Below are 15,756 nucleotides of genomic sequence, written 5' to 3' on the forward strand. Positions count from 1 at the left end.
TATGCACTGACTTGAAAGCAGAACTGCTGTGTAAAGCATGGGGGATCTCTGAGGCAGTAGAGGACTTTACTATCAATCAAAAGTCAGGCCTGGAATCCAGGGAAAAAGATGAAGTCAAGGTAAGAGAAGTTTAGGAGAGAATTGTGGCTCCACTATCAGGTTTTATAATCTTGCAAACACGTAAAGTGGTTGTTGGTGTCGCTCACTTCTGCATCAGGAGGTCAGCAACATTAAGGGTAAGTTCACACAGTGCGGTTTTCGTGGCGTTTTTGCGCAGTTTTCGGGTGCGTTTTTGCTCAGAAAACTGCATGACTTTGCTTCCCCAGCAAAGTCTATGAGTTTTCATTTTTGCTGTCTGCAGCGTTTTTTTTCAGCTGCGTTTTTGTGGTGCCACAAAAACGCAGCATGTCAATTATTCCCGCGTTTTTCACTGCGCTTTTCATCCTTTGAGTGCAATGGGATGTTGAAAAACGCAATGAGAAACGCAAATAGCTGCGTTCTGGTGCGTTTCTAAGACCAAAAGCTGCGAAATCAAAAGTGAACAGTAGAAAAAAAAAAAGTCATACTCACCTGTCAGCAGACTCCTGGTGCCATGCCCGCTCCCATCTCCTCCCGGTACCGCCGCTCCGAGTGTGTGCAGTCTCCCTGGGTACGTATGCCTGCAGGATGCAGGACCTGGTGATGGATCACCTGATGCAGTGACCTGACGCGTCAGCTGATCGTAAGTCTCGGGCTGATGCCAGCGCCCGGCCGGTTTAACCTATCAGCGGATGCGTCAGGAGACTTCATCCCTGATTACCGGCAGCTCCTGCAGCGATCGGACGGGATCAGACTCGCTCTAGGAGCTGCCGGTAATCAGCACATAAGTGAGTATTTTTTTTTTTTCTTTTGCACCGATGCATCTGCTGATTGTATAAACGGCTTTTATACAATCAGCTGATGTGTGATGTGATTCAGGCACTTGATCCTGACACATCATCTGATCGCTATGCCTTCCAGCAAACCAATCAGATGATATTGGATCCGGATTGGAGGGCGCGGGACCCTTGACCCAGGATTACTGCGGAGGGGGGGTTCTTTATTTCAATAAAGATGGAGTCACTAATTGTGTTGTTTTTTATTTCTAATAAAAATATTTTTCTCTGTGTTGTGGTTTTTTTTATCTTTACTAGAAATTCATGGTGGCCATGTCCAATATTGGCGTGACACCATGAATTTCAGGCTTAGGGCCAACTGATAATATACAGCTAGCCCTAACCCCATTATTACCCAGTGAGCCACCCGGCATCAGGGCAGCTGGAAGAGTTGGATACAGCGCCAGAAGATGGCGCTTCTATGAAAGCGCCATTTTCTGGGGTGGCTGCGGACTGCAATTCGCAGCGGGGGTGCCCAGAAAGCATGGGCGCCCTGCACTGTGGATTCCAATCCCCAGCTGCCTAGTTGTACCCGGCTGGACACAAAAATGAGGCGAAGCTCACGTCATATTTTTTTTAATTATTTCATGAAATTCATGAAATAATTAAAAATAAAAAGCTTCTCTATATTTTTGGTTCCCAGCCGGGTACAAATAGGCAGCTGGTGGTTGGGGGCAGCCCGTACCTGCCTGCTGAACCCGGCTAGCATACAAAAATATGCCGAAGCCCACGTCATTTTTTTTGTTTGGGGGGGCAAAGAAATCTTGCATACAGTCCTGGAAGGAGGATGCTGAGCCTTGTAGTTCGACAGCTGCTGTCTGCTCTCCTGCATACACTATTGGATGGAGGATGCTGAGCCTTGTAGTTCGACAGCTGCTGTCTGCTCTCCTGCATACACTATTGGATGGAGGATGCTGAGCCTTGTAGGTCTGCTCCCCCTGACTCTCCCTCCAGCATACAGTCCTGGATGGAGCATGCTGAGCCTTGTAGTTCTGCAGCTGCTGTCTGCTCTCCTGCATACACTATTGGATGGAGCATGCTGAGCCTTGTAGTTCTGCAGCTGTCTGCTCTCCTGCATACACTAGTGGAGAATGAAGAACATATTGAAGAAGGAAATGACATCAGACCTTTTTTTTTTTTGTTCACTGATAAAAAACGCATAAAGACGCAGTGAGCAAAAACGCAGCAAAACGCGGCAAAACGCACAAGTTTTTTTGGCGCGGGTGCGTTTTTGTGCGTTTTTTGCCGCAAAAAACGCACAAAAACGCAGCGTCAAAAAAACGCAGTGTGTGAACCTAGCCTAATAGCAGCAAATTATTACTCAGCAGTGAGATAATAGAAGGCCTGAGTTTAGTGGAACAACTATTAAAGAATGTCCACTATCCGGACAACCCCTTCTTAATCTTGCTCTTTACTAGAGATGAGCGAACCGGCCGTGGTTCGGCTCGAGTTCGGTTCGCCGAACGGAGGTTTCGTTCGAGTTCGGTTTGGCGAACCGGTTCGGCGAACCGCTCGAACCGCATAGGAAACAATGGGAGGCAATCACAAACACATAAAAACACCTAGAAAACACCCTCAAAGGTGTCCAAAAGGTGACAAACAACTCACAACACAACACAAACACATGGGAAAGTGACAAGAAAAAATTCTCATGCGAAAACAAAACAGCGTTACGATGAAAAAGAGGAGGAGACACAGATATGAGTATATGCAAGAGCACATCGATGCCATTACTGTGCAACTTGAGCCTTGTTCATTTTAGGCTTCCAATCTGCATAAATTGCCTGAGCTCGCCACGTACGCCTTGGGGATCTTGTCGTGTACTGCCGCCAGCGTTCTCTCGGAACCTGTCTTCAGTGCTCCTGGGGGGGTCTGCTGACAGATAAGCACACGCGTCTGTCCACTGACAATGTGGACATGGCTCTCCGAGGACTTTTCTTCCCCTGGGTCATCCAGGGGAGGCGAAAGGCACGCGTATTTTTGAGAGTGCTTCATGCAAAGCATCTTTTTCATCTTGAAATTGGGGGTTAACTGATGCCAGTCAAGTGGGGTGTGTGTGGCCCAATTAGTGGAAACGAGGGAGACTGTGGTTGGAATCCCCTCGCTGTTTTTTACATGATTTTCGAAGTGCATGACATGCCTAAGAGGTTTAGTTTCAGCATCTCAAACTTGTTGGCTACAGAAAGGCTGCCTTTACACCCTTTTGTCACCGAGGATTTTCAAGACCTTAGGCCCATTGCAGTGCCCCAAGAGACGATGGCCATTCGCCAAACTCTGTGTGTGACAGGGTGCATTTCACCACAGATACTTGGACCAGTAAGCATGGACAGGGGAGTTACATGTTGCTAATTGGGCAATGGGTAACTATGGTGAGAGATGGAGAAGGGTCTGCTGTACAAGTCTTTCCGTTCCCACGAGTTGTGTGTCAATCCTTCCTCTGTATGTACAAGTTCCTCCACTGCTTCTGCCTCATCAACCTCGTGTTGGTCCTTCACCTCAGCCCAAACCCTGTGTGGTCAGGCCACCCTTTCTTGTAACTGCGCCCAAGGAATCCCACACACCTCCTTACTATGCTGGCAGCAGAGCTCAAGGCCATCAGGTGGTCAAATGTTTACTTTGAAATGTAGGGGAAATGTGAGAGACCGCTGAGTAGTTGTGGATGGTTAGCTCTGTAGAGTGAGACCGAGTTTCATCAATGGTTGTCTCCACTCAACCAGCAGCCAGGGAATGCCGGGTGCGACAATGATGCAAACCAGTCTGCGGCCCTTCTTCAGGGCATTGTGACACACGTGCCTTGTATGGCTCACGTGTTGAACCTGGTTGTCCAGCAATTTTTAAAACACTATCCCGGCCTACTTGGCCTTCTGCAGAGGGCACGGTGTAACGCCTGCCTGGGTCGACACACTCAGACGGGCTGTAAAGGATAGGCTAGAGGGAAGCCACTCACCAAGCTGGACCCCCAGAACCCTGAAACCCTTTAACCCCTATACAGTGATTTTGAATGACACAGGGCCCAAGTTGATCAATACCTGTGGAAGGCTGCAGTTCCAGAGAATAGTAGTCATGCAGGGTCAAAACATTAATTGAGGAAGAGGAACAGAATGGGAGGGACAGGACTTTATCAGAAAACAAGCAGAGGTGAAATGTGAATCGGCCAACGAGGTACATAAACAGCAAGCAGGAAAAGTAGTCAGGTAACAAGCACACAAAATCATAAAACTGAACTGGGGGTAACAGTAACCAGAGGTTCATAGCGATGTCTGGCAGTGGTCTGCAGACAGGAGGGGCTTAAAAAAGGGTGTGGTGTCTTTCCATTGGTTGTAGCTGAATGATGGTACTTCATCTGTGAGATACCCACCACATGCATTCAGCCATTGGTTCTGCATCTGTAAAGGTAACGCAGCTCAGTGGGTGACCATAACCTGCGTCCACCTGCGCCGCTGGCGTCGACTCCTCTCCCATCATCAGCACTATGCACGAAATGAACACGTTGTCACCTTGCGACAGGAGTACAAATTGACGTAGCGAACTACGTTGGTGACTTAACAGCCGTGTGTGGCAATGATGCAAACATGTCTGCGGGCCTTCGTCAGGGCAATGTGACACACGTGACTTGTATGGCTCACGTGTTTAATCTGATTCTCCAGCAATTTTTAAAACAAGATCCCGGCCTACATGGCCTCGTACAGCGGGCACGCTCGCTATGTGCTCACTTCCATCGTTCGCACCCAGCAGCTCAACAACTTTCATCGATCCTGAAGTCTTAAGGTCTGGCGGTTAAACGCCTGAAATGCGATGTTCAGACACGCAGGAATTGGAATCTGCACATGTTGCAGCGTCTGTGGCAGCACCGCAGAGCCCTGCTGAAATACGTTATGATGTATACCCTGGGCTAACTTGATCCAGAGGTGCTGCAGATCACGCTGCTGGAGTGGTGTCAGATCAAGGACCTATGCACCCTTTTACACAGTTTACAAATGTCGATGAAGATGTTTAACACTGGCGATGCCATTCTCAGCGTGACAAGTTTGGTCATCTACATGATGGAGCACACTGTAAGCATTATTCGGAGTCAGGTGTTGGTCAAAGAGGAAGGGAGGAAGTACTGGAGGAGTCATATGCGGAGGGGATAACAAGATCTACAAGGTCCAGACGGTCAGCGGCACCTTGGCGGCAGTCATGGTACGGTGGGGAGAGGGATTATCAAGGGCGTATAGTATCACCAAAACAGTTGAGGAAGGTGCAGGAGCCCAGGAAAAAATGGAGGACGAACTGGCGATGGGCATGGAAGACTCAGCAGATTAGTGAGAGCTTGCTCACATTTCGGTTGTGGGAGGTTGTGGGGAGAGGGCAGAGGAAGGAGGCATGATTCTCACCTCTCCGCCACCAACACACCAAGGACTTGGTCCTCCTGGATGCTCAAGACACATGAGCGCCTTCTTGCTGCACTACCTACAACATGACCCTCGGATTGTACGAATTCCAAGTCATGCTGACTACTGGGTTGCCACACTGTTAGATCCCCGGTACAACACAACATTTTGCGAAATAACTCCTGCCATAGAAAGGGACGCACGTATGCAGACGCACGTATGCAGGAGTATCAGCAGAAGGTGTTACGCAATCTTACATCTGCTTTTCCACTAAACACCAGTGGTGCACAGAGTGAATCTCAACGCTTTTTCATCGATAGGAGGAAATGGTCTTACTTGTCCACATCTGAGGGACAGAGGGCTGCCGCTGTGCTGAGACGGCGTTGAGTACGGTGTCTCTGCAGAGTTGCACTTTTGGTCATACACAAACTCAGTTGAAAAAGAACAGATGTTGGTGGAAAGGGGAACAGGTGTGTTGGAAAGGTTAAAAAAGTTTGTGTCCGTGGGTTTGCTGGTTAAGCAACAGTAACATTTGCTGAAGAAACAACATCTGTTATGGTGGGACTGGCAGATTTGGATAAGGTGGTATATACTATGTTACCGCTATATAAAAAATATTAAGAAGAAAAGAAAGAGAAAGGTAGATATCCCAATCGCCATTCGATGTCCACCATGCTCACAGATGGAAAAGGAGAGGTTGGCAACTAGAAGGTTAGGTGGAGGATACAGAGCAGGTTGACTCTGAAACAAATAGTGGCCTGAACCGAGTTAGACGCCACTCGGATCTGGAGACTTGGAGCCCTGTTAGCGTGACAGGGTCCACACAACCACCCAGCCCCGGAACTCCCTGTTAACAACACAGGGGCCATTGGTTACGCTGTCCGTGTGCGTAGGGGACACACCTGTGGACAGCAGGCGCATCTGCAGCAGCAGGCCTGTTTATACCACTGGGCTGCACTTGCAGGACTGGTAGGACAGGAGCTGTTCTTAAACGTTCTGCGTTACCAACTGTGGTGGCGGCCTGCATCGATGACCTATCCCTGCCTACCTCTGGCCTAAAGCCGCAATGGGTTCAACACATGGAGGTGTGCTCTTTCGGAGCATAATAGAAGACTGGGCACCTTCTTGTTGACTCTAGCCCCTTTTATAAGCTGGGTCCGCCCCAAACCAGGGTGGACCAAAATGCACCTCCTGGAGACAAAAGCAGAGTGACACGTCATGAGTGGCATAACTAGCATCCTATTTTGAACCGCCACTTGAATGATGACCTCATGGCTGCCACAACCAAAACACCTCAACAGTCATTGTCTGACCAACAACAATGAGGTGACAAGTCATAGGGGCGGCCCTCTGCAAGCCTGTTGGGAGTGGCCTGGCCAAATTGTCAGGACACCTGATGCCCTGTGGTCTATATGGGCCCCCCACATCAGGGGCAGGGCCAAGGAGTTCATTAACCGACCTAGCCTCTGATGCAGTAAGTGCCTGAGCATGCTCAGTAGCATGAAATACAGTTTCTGAAAAAAAGACTATCCGCTTCAGCATGCTGTCTAGGCACAACACAGGACTTAGACCCGGCACGGAGTGCAAGTACCTGTGCAAAGAGGCTTTTCTCAGTCAGTGTGAAGCCCCACAGGTGTTGTATTGGTGCATTACCTTCAGGGACTCCACGTGGAGGAAGAGTCTCGTCACACTTAGGTTGCTTCTTTATATGTAATTTCGTGATGCCACTCTTGGTATTGCGGTCAGTGGGGGCCGCCACTGCAGTGTAAGGGGACACCTTGGGCTGATGTTGGGTGCAGTTAGTTTTAGTGGCCTCCCGAGAGTGAGTCAAGCACCAGGGCCCTGTGTAAGTGTGTTGAGCCGCAGGTCGCAGAATGACTCAGGCACAGTCCAAACGAGCATGCACTGTAGCCCAAAATTAAGACTTTGCCTCAGGAATGACACAGTCAGGCAGAGCATACTCAGTTGGCGAAACACTGGAGTTAGGCTGCAGCTGGGGTAAATCGGCGCACAGGAAGGAGCAACCGCGGAAACACTTCGTTCAATTGTGAGGGGACTCATTTTGGAGTTTGGTGAGGAGTACCGTAACGCCAGTGAGCAGCATCCTGTGCCACAGACCAACATTCTTCCGGTGCTGTCTATACTGTTAACCATGATAGGAGCGTAAAGTCTGTATTTATGGCAACTGGACATCACATTACCCGGGTACGGTAGGCTATGCCCAGACAGTAATGCGTGCACGCAACACTTTGTTTTATTATGAAAACACATATCTGTTCTGGGTAGGACGACTATATAGACAATCACACTTGCTGCCTCTGCACTGTCAACTGTCAAATTGTCACGTACAGTTTAAATCATAGAGAGACAGCGACACATGTTTGCATTGAATGTTGCTTTTCAAGATTTACATGACTGTGTTGCAGAGCTGTGTGGTTTGCATTCACACTGTTATCATCTGCCTTATCTGTGAGGCTTCAGCTAACAAGGGTATTCAGGGTGGGTGATGTGTTTTGTCTATGTTTAGGTAGATAACTGGGAAGCTCTTGTGATGCGCCACTAGTAAGTTGTCTTCGCACACACACACACACACACACACAAACACACACAAACACACAATTACTGCTGCTACGCAGAAGGCTTAGCAAGCAGTAGGCCACTGAATAGATTGTTCTATTATTTCAATTTAATACATGGTTCTTATTATTTGTTTTGGGAAAGTGAAAGAATCATTTATGAACCCAACTGCAAACAGTGCTTTTCATGTTGCGTGGTTTTGCTGCATACTGTGGATCCCACCAAGTACAAGACTTAAAATGAAGCATAAGTCGCAAAGGGAATTTCACTGTGCTACAATGCGGCCTAGCGGGGCTGTGTAACTACCGCCTGCTCCATCAAGTGCATCTGCGTGCTCTTCATCTTCTGTGACTGTGAGGACAGCAGTCACACATGCTTTTTCACACTGAACTTCCACCCCGTTACCCGTAAGCGGGAGTGTGATTGACCGGTCGTCACTTGTTTTGGAAGTGGAAACAGATGGTATTGTTGAGCTGTCAGACATCGAGAGAACCACCATTGGATGAAGGAAACATTATATCCACGCCTGCACCTTCGTAACAGATTGGCTGGACTACCTGCAGTTAATAATTGCGTTCCAGAAATGGAAAGGAGTGTAGAATGCACATATATTGTACCTTGCTTGGCAGCAAAGTAACACTAACTTAGTATTCCCGACAATTTTAGGATGGCAGAAAAAGTGTCAGCTCTTTGGGCAAATTAAATAGCGTGGCAAAAGTGGGCAGGTGGGTACAGTGGCCGTGTTCTGTATGTACCAGGACAGTAAAGGAAGCCTCACTTTCTATCCCTCCTAATGATGAAATGCAGCAAGGAATTCCCTGAGTTTGCTATAAAAATAGCGTTGCAAAATGTGCATGAGGGTGTCATGCAGAGGTGCTAGAAATAGCTTGGCACCATTGGGGCACAAATGGAGTACAACAGCCACTTTTTGGAGGCCACTAACTGGCAGCATTTTTTGCTATTATTATAGCTTATTAAAAACAGAGCAGGAGGGTGTCATGCAGAGGTGCTAGAAATAGCTTGGCACCAGTGGGGCACAAATGGAGCACAACAGCCACTTTTTGGATGCCACTAACTGGCAGCATTTTTTGCTATTATTATAGCTTATTAAAAACAGAGCAGGAGGGTGTCATGCAGAGGTGCTAGAAATAGCTTGGCACCAGTGGGGCACAAATGGAGTACAACAGCCACTTTTTGGATGCCACTAACTGTCAGCATTTTTTGCTATTATTATAGCTTATTAAAAACAGAGCAGGAGGGTGTCATGCAGAGGTGCTGGAAATAGCTTGGAACCAGTGGGGCACAAATGGAGTACAACAGCCACTTTTTGGAAGCCACTAAGATTCCTCAGTGTTTGCTAGTATAATGGCTTAGTAAAAATGAGCTTGAGTGTGCAATGCAGAGGTGCCGCAAATATTTTTGCACCAGTGGGACAATAATGAAGTCCAACAGCCACCTTTAGGATGCCACTAAGTTTCCTCAGTGTTTGCTAGTATAATGGCTTAGTAAAAATGAGCTTGAGTGTGCAAAGGGCAGGAGGGTACAGTGGCCGGGTTGTGGGTCTGTGTAGAGGAAAGGAAGCCTCACTTTCTATCCCTCCTAATGGGGAAATGCAGCGAGGAAGTCCCTGAGCTTAGCTACACAGACACTGTTATCTTCTGTAGCTGTTAAAATCTGTTTTCACGGACCTGACTGTCACCTATGGCTCTGAGCCTGCTGTTATTAGCCCTTACAAGGGCTAAAAGAAACTTCTATCCCTATTCTGTATAGCGCTGTGTGTAGAGCATACACAGCAGTATCGGAGACAGGAGCTAAGCCAGCGGTGACTGACACCCAGACGCAGAAGGCAGATAATGGCGTCCTGACGGCCAGATACCCGTTTTTATAATGCAGGGACATGTGACATGGACATCCTATCACACATGCCGTTGCATCTCTGGCTAAAAGTCCACTTAGCTGTGTGTGTGTCTGGGATTGGCTGACATGCTGGCCCGCCCCACTACACGCGCGCGCTTAGGGAAGGAAGACAAGGAAAAAAATAAATGGCGATCGCCATTATCCCAGCAGCAGTGATCTGAATGCGCTGTTCCCGCACACTATACACTGAAATTTGAAAAAAGTGTGAGTCACAGAGTGACTTACACTATTACAGCAGAAAGCCAGCTAGTAATTAGCTTGGCTTTTTGCTGCTAGAACCGTTCTCGAACGTAACTAGAACTATCGAGCTTTAGCAAAAAGCTCGAGTTCTAGTTCGATCTAGAACAGCCCCCAAAATCACTCAAACCGCGAACTGGAGAACCACGAACCACGCTCAACTCTACTCTTTACCCAAGTAAAATATTACTACCTATACTCTCCGCCAGTGCTGTTCCATCGTTGTCGACACTGGGTTGAATGGGGCCTCTGTCACATTGTTATGTCACACTATCCCTGAGGCCAATCAGTGGCTACTTCACTGTCCCCTCCTTTGCTAATCACCCATACATCAATATGCTAATTGTTATGGGATTTGATGTATGGGTGATTGGGTAAGGCCTAGGAAATTTCCACACAGGTTACTAATTCTGCAGTTTATAGTGTTATGTCCTCCTACAACTTTAAAAAAAAAAATAGAAGTTCATCAAGTTCCACCTATACCCTAACATGGGATCCAGAGAAAGGCAAAAAACCCATGAGGCAGATGCGAATAGCCCCACATTAGAGGGAAAATAATTCCTCCCCAACGCCACATATGGTAATCAGACTAATTCTCTTTATTAACCTTTCCTAGGAATGCTCATTAATGATAATGGTGTACTGTAAGTAAATATATTTCTAACAGTGCTATTGTCAGGAACTTCTCAGCAGATGTTGGTAACAACCCATCCAATCGACACATGCAAAGAAATCAAGGAACAGATGGCCATAAATTTAGTGATGTGTAATAGTGAGAAAGACACCGGGGAAGATAATTACTTACTGGTAATTGGATTTTCCAAAGCCATGACACATTGTAAGAGTGTATCCACGCCCAGGAACAGCAAACTTTTCTGAAATAAAAGGGGCGGCATCTCTCCAATACCCCAGTGTAATTTTAGAACTTTAGAAGCAACCGCCTTATTAATAGACATATCCATCACAAACAGGAGAATAAATATTATATATATATACGGTATATATATATATATATATATATATATATATATATATATATATATATATATATATATATATATATATATATAAATATAAATCCACCACCAACTTAGGGAAGGAATTAGCACGGTGTGGTCATGGCTCTGAAAAATCCAATTACCGGTAAGTAATTACAGTTTTTTCCCTTCACATGACAGCACCATCATAAGAGAATAAAATAGAAGAAATTTAGGGTGGGAACACAGGAGAGGCACCTTTCTCCTAAGGTATAGAACCGACAGACCCTCATACAAACGGTAGTGCTTAACCAAGGTGGAAAGTGAAGACCATAGTGCAGCATTACAGGTCTGCCCTACTGAGGCATTTGTTGTCTCCGCTCATGTAGTGGATATAGCCCAATTAGATTGGGCCCTAATCACCTGGGGAGGGGCATAACTTGACTCTGAATATGTCAACTAATGGCCTCCCTTACCCACCTAGTAATAGTGGTTCTGGTGGCTGCATTCCCTCTATGTGGATGGCCAAAAAACAAATATGGCGAAGCATTTTCGTCATGCCCGAGTTATGTCCGGGTATCTGAAGATGCTACTCCTGACATTAGGGAATAAAACCTGATTTCCTTGTGACTTGGCATTTCCACAAAAGGAGGGAAATAATTACCGGGTCCCTATGGAATTTTGAATTGACCTTGGGAAGAATAGCTGGGTCCGGCTTAAATATTATTCCAACATCCTGATATGTAATGAAGGGAGGGTTAATGGAAATGGCTTGAAGCTCACCAATGCATTTGGCTCATGTTAATGCTACCCATACTGCTAATTTCAGGGTAAGAGGCTTAATGGAGACCTCGGAGATGGTTCTAGGAATGTTTATTGAGGGCGTTAATACCAAGCTAAGGTCCCCGGGGGACTATCCTAGGCCCTGCAAGTATTCTACAAGTAAATGAGGCCCCAATGAACCTACACACCCATGGATGGTCCGCCACCTTTCTGTCAAAGATTGCACCCAGGGCTGCTACCTGCGCTCTCAATATACTAGTAGATAGGCCACTTTCAGATCCTTCTGCAGAAACTGTAACACTCCTGGAATTGGCACCTCCTGATGTTCAGGTATCCGTCGTCAGATATCCGTCGTCCGAGAACTCTAGGAATTTTCCTTATACTGCTGCAACGCTTGGTGGAAGTAACTTCCTTCCTACTACAAAGGACGGTGGAATTTAAGTTTGGAGAAAACCCCCTTGCCGTTAGAAGGTTCCTTTAAAATTCCAGGATGTCCAGTGTAAACCCTGTACTTGAGAATGAAGAACCGGCCCCTAAAAAAGTAGATTGCGATTGTCTGGTAGAATCCAGGAGTTCGATATAGACAAAAATCTCAGGCACGTGAACATTGTCTCTGTGGCCAGAAGGGGCCATCATGTTGACTCTGGCCTGCTCCGTCCTGATTTCCTGCAGAACTAGCAGTATTAGTGGGAAAGGTGTAAACGTGTATGCTAGTCGGAAGTCCCATGTCTGTAGAAGTGCATCCATTCCCTCTGGCCTCCCTGGAAACTAGGTAAAAGAATCTAATTGCCGATTTTGCTGATTTGCCAATAAACCTATTTCTGGTTCCCCTCAACTTAAACATATCTGTTTGGACAACTCCCGGTGTAAAATCCACCCGGTTTGTTGAAGGCATGGCGACTGAGGTAGTCGGCTATGTTGTTGTATGAGCCTTACAGGCGGCGCGCCGTGAGTGACCGCAACCTTCTTCCCGGTATAAATTTATTTATTTATGTTTTCCTCTATCAGAGATTTTGACCTAGTGCCCTGGTTATTTAAGTAGGCCACTACCGTACTGTTGTCTGAGGAGGTTACCCCGTGTTCCCGGCCAATCTTCTCTACCAGTATCCGTAATGCCTCTATCACTGCTGACAGTTCTTTGAATGCTTCACGAATTTGCGTGTCATCTTTGCGCAGGGTCCCTGCCAATCTTCTTTGCATCGTTCCAATGTTTGTACATGCGCTGCGGAAGCAAGCACATTTTAGGCTCGAGGAGCTGCTTCTGAAAGCTGGATTCCATTCCCTTTGAAAGTACTGGTTCTCCAGGGGGGTCTCCACCCCACTGGTTTGGCGTCTGTAGTGATAACTACCAGCTCTACTGTGTTCCAGGTAATTCCACTCCTGAGACTTCCTTCATCCTGCCACCACTCCAGTGATCTCAAAACACACTGTACCGCAGGGATCGTAGACATCAAGGAACCTAATAGGGACATTGCTTCCATCAGAGAAAATTCTCAGCTTCATCTGAGCTGATAAGACTTTCTGTTTTATTTGGATATTTTTCCTGGTGTAAGGAAACTGTACTGTCGTAATGAATCCAGATTGATACCCCCCCAAGAAAAAAAACGATTTTAGACTGGGTCACGTTCACCAACTGTTCCAACCCTGAGAGGACTGAGGTGATCTGGCTGACAGCTGCTGAACAATCCTTCTTTGATTTTCCCACTAGCAAAAGGTCATCCAGGAAAGGGACTATTAGGATGTTTTGTTTATTTTTATATAAAATGCCATGTCGGAAACAATTTTGGTGAACATCTTCGGGGCTACCGAGATGCCAAATGGATGTCACTATTACTGAAGGTGAATAATCTTCCCTTTGACCATTACTGGAACAGAGATATTGTAGGTGGTCTATCTGGATAGGGATGCAGAAATAAACATCCGTCCATTCTACTACCGACATGTAGCGGAAGGGGGATAGTAATCATACGGTTGATTGAAAGGTCTCCCTCTTGAATCTTTCTACCTTTAGACAGCGATTCAGGGATCTTTAGATTGAAAATGGTCCTGAAAAACCCTTCGGATCTTTTTTTTTACGACACACAAATTGCTGTAGTACCTGGTACCCTCTTATGCTACTGGCACCCTGACCAATACGTTCATCTCTATTAATGAGAGGACTACCCGTTCCAGAACCTCTTGGCTCTTTGGGTCCACCTGGGAGCTTATTATGTGTTGTGGAGGAAGGAAAGAGAAATTGAGCCTGAGACAGAGGGAGACAGTTTTTACCCAGTCGGAGGCCGGGAGGGCGGCCCACTGGTGGTAAAATTGTTTTAATGTTCCCGCCTCGAGACGTGGGGTTATTGTCTTCCAGGGGCTCCTCTTTGAGGGACTCTATGGAATAAGAACCCTTTAGACTAAACTTTCTCTTTCCCTGGCATGGTATAGCGCATAATTTCATTTTCGATTAAAAATTTGTGCTCCTGCTTTTTAGCCCTAATGCTGGTTTGCCAGAGTCGGGAAAGGCAGAGGCTAACCTAACCCAGTCTACTGGGGCGTCGGCTCGGAAGATAGCTGCATTATGAATAGTTGGTAGAGCTTCTAGGAACTGTATTTTCAGATCTCCGTCTCTGATCTGGACCTCCAGTTCGTAAAGACATTTTGAAAGGAATCTCACAGTGCAGGTGGCAGAAATTTTAGGCTTACTGGATTCTGCCGCTGCTCCCCATGCTCTTTCAAGGAAGGTGTCTACCTCGTTATCGAAAGGGTCTTACAGAGAAACTAGGTTTTCAAACAGGCAAGGCCACATTTTTTACTATAGCTGAGTCATCTCCAATGAACACTGGTAAGCATTTTTCAGCATTGCCATCAAGCATTGGTCGCGGCCCAACAGGCTCGCAGATTCCATGAGCTCTGCTCAGGACTCGCACCCAGGACCTCTCGCACCCCAAGCGACAATTACACCACTAGACCAATGTTAAGTGTCAAGACTGGCACAATGTTCTGAAAAGGGGTACTTCTTTAGAATTTAGGGGACCGACACTCCCATTTCCTCCCCCTCCTCATCGCTATCCTCAGACGGGGAGTAATGACTACTAGATGACAGGGCTGTCCCCAGACTAGGCCTCCTATCGATCGCAAGCCCTCACCTTTAAAGGTGCAGCAAGGAGACCACCTTGTGTGTCGCGCCCGATTCAGTGGGTACAGAGAAAGATGTTATGCTCTCTGCGGCTGGCAGATCACTCCCAATACAGTGGTGATAAATCAGTCACCTATTTTCATCCTAGGGGAGAGGATGGGGGGGGGCTCCAATATTATATACATATATATATATACATATATTGATTTAATTTTTTTTAAGGAAAAAAACTCTGGTCTGGCTCCGGACCACCGTCCTCCCTATCCACGACTGGCAGAGAGCCGTCTGTCGATTCCTTTTTGGCCAGGACATTTTGCAAAGCACACATTCCCTTTTTTTTTTTGCCTTGTGGCCTAGCCTACAGGGTATTTAGGAAAAGGAGATAGACAGACTTTGTGATGAGAAGTCCACTTACCTATCCTGAGCTCGAGGAGCTACCAAGGTAGGACAGATCTGGGATCTTCTGAAGTGTTGCTGGTTGCTCTGGGAGCTTCCATCTTGGAGGACCACTGCAGGTATGCTGTCTGGTAACCGGGTTTCGAAAACCCCGCCATATTGACCACAGAAGGTTGCAGCCTCCCGTCTAGGAGGTGGCCTCTGACGCCATCCCTGGCGTGAACCTCCACTTCTCAGGAAGAGGTAGTGGAGCTCGCGGCTGCACACATGACCGTGTGCTTTTTCTGCACGGGATGGTGCCTGTGGCTCTGCCTTCCGATCTCCAGGAGCGGCTGCAGTGTCACAGCTCTAGCTGCAGCACGCGGAGGAATGCACCCCGGCCAGGACCCACACCCTACTAGGCACCTGAGGATCCGCTCACCGATGGTTGCCCAGGGAACCCTCGGTTCGTACGACGCTAGGCA

At 47.1% G+C, this 15,756-nt stretch overlaps 1 protein-coding gene and 1 non-coding gene across 4 annotated transcripts in view; both read right to left on the reverse strand.

Moving 5' to 3' along the window:
• VPS8 (VPS8 subunit of CORVET complex) overlaps nucleotides 1-15,756 on the reverse strand; it is a 347,729-nt gene that overhangs the window by 63,662 nt on the left and 268,311 nt on the right. The window lies entirely within an intron of this gene.
• Nucleotides 12,910-13,016, reverse strand: LOC142246876 (U6 spliceosomal RNA). The gene has a single exon (XR_012724926.1). It is a non-coding gene; the product is annotated as a U6 spliceosomal RNA (small nuclear RNA).

This window comes from Anomaloglossus baeobatrachus, chromosome 7 (assembly GCF_048569485.1).
Source record: "Anomaloglossus baeobatrachus isolate aAnoBae1 chromosome 7, aAnoBae1.hap1, whole genome shotgun sequence".
In the NCBI taxonomy this organism is placed as follows: domain Eukaryota; kingdom Metazoa; phylum Chordata; class Amphibia; order Anura; family Aromobatidae; genus Anomaloglossus; species Anomaloglossus baeobatrachus.